The following is a 7,247-nucleotide window of genomic DNA, read 5'->3' on the forward strand; positions in this document are numbered from 1 at the left end:
TCAGCCATACCCTTGGATAACCACAGTTCCAGCATATACTATTACAGAAATTCCTACCGAGAGCCAGTGGAAAACAAACAAGTGGCACACTTTGAGATGTGGGAGAGAACTCTATTTTTTCAGGGCATTCAATTGAGCTCATGCTCTGATGACTAGAGCTCAAACAAAGGTGAGAGCTTGCTTTTATAGAATTGGGGGGTGGGGTAACATTTGCAGGCAGCTGGTGAAATAGTATAGAAGCAGAAATTCCCAAGCACGTGTTTTTGCAATGCAGCGTGTGGACCTTCTTAGGGGCACTCAAAGCATAGTCTGCAGTCACAGGACAAGAAGGATTATCTTTAGGATGTCTGGAATGCATAGCCTCGTCGAGATGCAACCATTTATCTTTGTAGCTTTTATTTTCCTGGCAGCTCCACTGTGCATGGTGGGGGGCGGGGCAGGAGGTGAAGAATCCCATTTTCTCCATCATTGGGAAGAATAGGGATCTGTTTTCCTCATAAATATCTAAACCTCAACAGAGACCTGAGTTAGAAGTACATGGCTAGCTGGAGTGGTAGCAAAATGGTAGGGCATTTGCTTTGCACATGGCCAACCCAGTACAGACCCGGGCTCAGTCCCCAGCATCCCATATGATCCCTCGAGCCTGCCAGGAGCGATTTCTGAGTGCAGAGCCAGGAGTCACCCCTGAGCACCACTGTGTGTGTCCCTAAAACCAAATAAATAAAATGAAAGAAGTACACGCCAGACCACCCTTACATTCATTCTTACCAAGGAAACAGTGAGAACTTTCATTGTTGTACTCATGGAATTTGCTACCCAGCTTTCCATCAGACATGGGGACCTGTTCATCGGTAAACAAGTGAACGAATGAGTGATGAAGGCTGGCTCCTCACCTCACCCCTGGCCTTCACAGATCACACCCCAGTCCTCTCCTGTCTCAGCTTTCTGCTCAAGAAGAGAATCTTCGCAAATTCTTCAGAGGCGTGGGGTGGAAACCATCTGTGAAAAAAATCATTTTAAGGAAAACCAAATCTGCCCATCTCAGCGGATCTGGATTTTTCAGCCCCGCGAAGTTCAGGACAATATCTATATATACTTTTTGTGTGTGTGACAAAAATTCAAAAGCAACCGCCGCCATGGGCAACTGGAGAATGTCAGTGTCCTAGAAAAGGCTCTTGTGCTAGACTTTAAATATATCCGCTTTGAAATGCCACTTACGGGCTGTTTCTATGGTACCAACCTATTTAAAGTTGTAACCGAGCAAGGAATTTTTTCCCCCTTGCAAATCTTTTGGAAGCAATCTGGAAAGAGAGCGGTGTGGCACAAACAGCAGCAGGAGATGGGGGTAGGGGGTGGGGTGAAGACTTGGTGGAGAAATCAAAGCTTCCTGCTTGCAGAGGACCATGAACAGGCAGGAATCAAGCTGTGAGCATTGGCTCCCATGACAAGCATCTGTACTGGTGGCAGAGAAATGGGGTGCCTGGGCTCTTGGGCTGCAGGCCTGGCTGTGTCCTTTCTTCTCGCCAGGTAGCCTGTAGCACATCTCTTGTGCCATGGCCCTACATTGCCTCATCTGTGAAAAGAGGGGTGGACGAATACATAGCAGAGGGCCTGTCAGGCTTCTTCTGCCCGAGAGTCTGGTTGCCTGGCAACCCTCCAGAAAGGCCAGTGGTCTCCTAGCAGGTCATTGAAAATCTATGCTTAGGTCTGGATGTTCCTGAGCTCGAAATCCAGGGCCTTTCTGGACATTAATGCGAGACCAGGTTGCATAAGAAATTTTGAGTCTAACTGCCACTTGAGCCCAGATTTGCCCATCTGGAAAGATGTGAAAATGCCTTTATCTGTGAGAACACGAGTCCTTCCATGCAGAGGACTGTCTATGGAATGAGAATAACTTTTCCAAGGTCATTATTTCAAGAGCCTTCCATGCATTTGCCAGTCCATTTTAATTTATTATTTTAGTTTATTATTATTTTGGCTTTGGGGACACATAAATACTTAGAGACTTCTCCTTATACAGTGCTCCCAGGAGCCTGTGGTGCTCTAAATCAAACCAGGGCCTCGAGCTCACAAAGCATGTATGTTAGATCCCGGAGAGATAGCACAGCGGCGTTTGCCTTGCAAGCAGCCGATCCAGGACCAAAGGTGGTTGGTTTGAATCCCGGTGTCCCATCTGGTCCCCCGTGCCTGCCAGGAGCTATTTCTGAGCAAACAGCCAGGAGTAACTCCTGAGCATCGCTGGGTGTGGCCCAAAAACCAAAAAAAAAAAAAAGCATGTATGTTAGCCCTTTATGCTATCTCCCTGGCCTAAGCTCATTAAAAAAATCCTGAGAGGGAGTCAAAGCAATAGTATAGCAGATAAGGCACTTGCTTTGCTCACAGCCAACTCAAGTTCAACACCAGCATCCCACATGGTCCCTTGAACACTACCAGGAGTGATTCCTGACTGCAGAGCCAGTAGTAACCACTGAGCACTGCCAGGTATGACCCCACCCCCCACCCCAAAAAAAAAGCCAAATAGGCAAACAAAAATCCTGAAAGAGGCTAGAGAGATAGTATGCCTTGGTTCAATCCTTGGTACCATGCACAGTTCTTGAGCCCCATCAGAAGTAAACTCTGAGTGAAAAGATAGGAATAAGCCCTGAGCACATCCAGGTGAAGTTCCAAAATAAACAAGCAAAAAGTCGTGAAAGGAGCCTAGAAATAGTGCAAAGATTAAGGTGCTTGCCCCACATGAGCTGTAACCACTCCATCTGGGTGCAAATTTCAGTACCACATATAATCCCCAAAGCACTGGTAGGAGTGATCTTTGAGACACAGTGCCAGGTGTATCCCCTACCACTGCCATATGTGACCTTCAAGGAAACAAACAAAAATTCTAAAAAAGTCGTTTATTTTTAATATTTTGTGTTTTTTGGGGGGCATACATGGTGATATTTAGGGGTTACTCCTGGCTCTGAGCTCAAGAATTATGCCTGGCCGTACTCAGGGCACTATACAGGAAGTCAGGGATTGAACCTAGGTTGATCACATGCAAAGCAAGTGCCTTACCTGCTGTATTATTTCTCCAGCTCCATGCAAGCCTTGTTTAATTTCATTATCTTTACTTTACAGATAAAAAAAAAAAAAGCAAAACAAAACAGAGGTGCAGAGTGAGGTATTGTCCTTCCATCTCCCCACCTCTCACCATCTAAAAAGCAGCAAGTTGGGCTCGGAGAGATAGCACAGCGGCGTTTGCCTTGCAAGCAGCCAATCCAGGACCAAAGGTGGTGGTTGGTTCGAATCCCGGTGCCCCATATGGTCCCCCGTGCCTGCCAGGAGCTATTTCTGAGCAGACAGCCAGGAGTAACCCCTGAGCAATGCTGGGTGTGGCCCAAAAACCAAAAATAAATAAATAAATAAATAAATAAATAAATAAATAAATAAATAAATAAATAAGTAAAAATAAAAAAATAAAAAGCAGCAAGTTGAGATTTGGATATTCAATGTTTTATTCCAGAAACTTTCTTTAATAGAAATAATTTTAACTATGTAGAAGGATCCTTTTCCTTAACCATTTGCTTTAGTGGACATCCATTGGGCCCCAAATACTTTATCTGATGTAACCAGTATAAGCACAGAGTGATATCAAAATCAGGACATTAACATAGAGACATCACTAGCACAGAAACCTCAGAATCTGCTTACAGGCTTGCCTGTTGTCCAGGAGATTATTGGCAAAAAAAAAAAAAAGACCCAGTTTGGAAAATTATATTTAATCTTCACTGCATATCATAGTTCCTTCTTTGTTTTCACCTTGAATCCAGAACTTGCATGATCTTGATGTCTGTGTTGGATTTGTTTGACAAAGCCCTTTGATTTGATTTGGCAGCTGAATCTTTAGCAAGAATTTCACAAAATGGAGTGATAGCACAATGGTTGTACTTCGCCAACCTGGGTTTGGTGCCTTGCTCTCGGTCAACCTGGGTTTGATTCCCGGCTTCCCATATGGTCCTCTGAGCCTGCCAGGAGCAATTTCTGAGCGCAGATCCAGGAGTAACCCTTGAGCGCAGCTGGGTGTAGCCCCAAAACAAACAAGTGAACAGAATGTCACAAAAGCCATGTCAAGGCACACATGCACGTAAAGTGAGTTGGAGGTATTCTCATCTTTGTCTTTTTGGGATTTGGGTGGATGGGGGATGCTCCCAAGTAGCTTGCCCAAGCTGACTGGACAGCTAGGAAAGAGGAGACCGTGATGCCTGGGCCATGAGGTGTAGGGGGGCAGCCTGGGGCTACACCTTGTGTAGCTTGGGGGGCTATGTGATAACAAGATCTGATTGAGGGTGCTCATGCCCTGTACTATCTCTCTACTCCCCCTTTTTTCTATTTTCCAAATAAGGGTTAAATAACCCCAGTGGAGCTTGGGTATGAGCTTTGGGTGCTTAAGCTGGAGGTTCAGCTCTATATCTTTTTTCTTTTTTTTTTTTTTTCAGCTCTATATCTTGATGCTTTTTTTTTCTTGGTTTTTGGGTCACATCCAGCAGTTCTCAGGGGTTGCTCCTGGCTCCATGCTCAGAAATCACACCTGGCAGGCTCGGAGGACCATATGGGATGCCGGGATTCGAACCAATGACCTTCTGCATGAAAGGCAAACGCCTTACCTCCATGCTATCTCTCCAGCCCCTATATTTTGATGCTTATAGCATTATGGCACTGTTGAGCTCTCGGTGCTCAGGGGTCACCAGCACTGCCCTGGCAGATCTTGAGAAATTAGGAGGTGCTAAGGATTAAACTCAGGGCCTCAGGCTTTAAAGGTCCTTTTTGTTTTGTTTTATTTGGGAGCCACTCCCAGCAGCGCTTGGGGGGTTACTCCTGGCTCTGCACTTAGAAATTGCTCCTAGCAGGCTTGGGGAACCAGATGGGAAGCTGGGAATCAAACCTATGTCTGTCCCAGGTCAGCCATGTGAAAGGCAAATCCCCTACCACTGTGCTAATGCTCTAGCCCAGAAGGCTCATGTTTTACCCCTTGAGCTATTCACCTCCTCTGGATTTGTTTCTTTCTTTGGTTTTATTTTGTTTAGGTTTTATTTGGGGGCCCAGGGCTGACAGTGCACAGGGCTTACTCTGGGCTCTGTGTTTAGAAATCATGCCTGGTGAGACTTAGGAATGTTATGCAGTGCCAGAGATTGAATTAGGGTCAGTTGAGGCAAGGTAAGTGCCTTTCCCAATGTCCTTTCTCTCCAGCCTGATTTTTCTCTTTGAGGTGTACACTCCAACCTTAATTAGAACCTAGACCTATGATCCACCACAGTCCACAAAGGTCCCTTCTTCCAAAAGCCATGTGGAGGGGACCATTGGTGAGAGAAATTCACTCATGACCAAAGCTTCATAAGATTTTGCTGTTGAATTCTTTAACTGCATAACTACAGAGATGCCAAGCACACATATTTTTGACTCGAGGCTATAAACAGAACCATATACACTTTTAGGTTGACTCAACTCCAGCATGTCAATGGCATGCTTCCTGTCTCCCCTGGCTCAGTTCTCTAAGGGAACTTTTAAAACTCTCTCCCTCATACTTTTTTTTTTTTTTCTTGAACACATACAGTGTGTCAGGCTCAAGGATCCTCACATCACCCAGGATGTCAAGGTCTTCAAGCTACAGTCTCCATTCCCAAGAATCTGGCATTTAGTTTATGTTGCTGGTGCTTGAACTCAGGGACCTTGCAGTGTGAGATAGAGTCCCCCTGGGTGAACCACATTACCCGCCTGTCGCTTCTCATTAACCTGATAACAACTGTGGGAAACTATATACAAGTCTTGGTTCTCAAGTCTAGTGATCTTTGTTCATCCACTAATGAGCTCTCTTATATTCTTTTTGTTTGCCTTTTGGGTCACACCCAGCAGTGCTCTTCTGGCTCTGCACTCAGAAGTCACTCCTGGCAGGCTCAGGGAACCATATGGGATGCCGGAATTCGAACCAGGGTCCGTCCTGTATTGGCCGAGTGCAACGCAAATGCCTTACCACTGTGCTGTTGCTCCAGTCCCGAGCTCTCATATTCTCACCACACAGAGGAAAGATAAACATGAGCAAACATTAAAAAATCACTTAATTGCCTCATATTCTAAGTTGTTTTAATTGGCTATTTTTTTGTTTCTTTTTTGGGGGGGGGCTACACCAAGTGAAGCTCAGGGGTTACTCCCGGCTATGTGCTCAGAGATTGCTTAGGGGACCTATGGGATGCCAGGAGATCAAACTGTGGTCCATCCTAGGCTAGCACTTCCAAGGCAGACACCTTACCTCTAGCTCCACGGCTCCGGCTCCTTTAATTGGCTTTTAAAATGAATTTTGTTTTGGTTTACAGACCACATAAACCCACCTATTTCTGGCTCTGTGTTCAAGAGTGACTCCCTGGTAGGGATCAAGGGACCATATGCAGTGTCAGAGATCAAAGGGGAGTTAGTCACATGGAAGGCAAGTGCCTTACTCCCCTGTACTATCTTTCTGGTTCCAATTGCTTTTTTTTTAATTTGTTTTTGTTTTAGTACCATCAATATCCAGTGGCTTTGTTGGGATTACTTCTGTCCCTGAGCTGGCGGTTCACTTATAGTAATATCCAAGTTGACCATGTGGTGCAGTGAGGGAATTTGAGATTCTCACATGCAAAGCATTCTCTCCATCCTTATAAATCCTTTCCCCAGCTCCTGCCTTCATATTTTATCCTATTGGACTCTCAACCATTTTACTGAAGATAATTCAGGCTCAGGGCAGGCGCAGTGGTGTGGAATGGTAAGGCATCTACCTTGCCAGCACTAACCTAGGACGGACCCTGGTTCGATCCCCCAGTGTCCCATGTGGTCCCCCAAGCCAGGAGCGATTTCTGAGCACATAGCCGAGAGTAACCCCTGATCGTCACCGCGTGTGGCAAAAAACAAAAACAAAAACAAAAACAAAAAAAACCACCCCAAAATAAAACAAAATATAATACAGGCTTAGAAATATGTCATGACTTGTCTAAGTTCCACAGCTAGTAGGCAGCAGAGCTCAGATGGGATCCCTAGGGCCTGTGTGCTGAGAAAGAATGATTCCTGACAGCATTGGTACTGATTAGTCCGTGCATTCTCTAAGCAGGGAAGTTTGGGCACTCAGCCTATTTTCACTAGATCAGTTCTGAAGCACTCTAGTTGACCTATTCATTCCCTTGAACCTCTGTATAAGCGTCCAAGTCCAATATGGTGTTTTAACAGAGGAAATAAGGGTGTAAAAA

The sequence above is a fragment of the Suncus etruscus genome, chromosome 15, assembly GCF_024139225.1.
Source record: "Suncus etruscus isolate mSunEtr1 chromosome 15, mSunEtr1.pri.cur, whole genome shotgun sequence".
Classification (NCBI taxonomy): Eukaryota; Metazoa; Chordata; class Mammalia; order Eulipotyphla; family Soricidae; genus Suncus; species Suncus etruscus.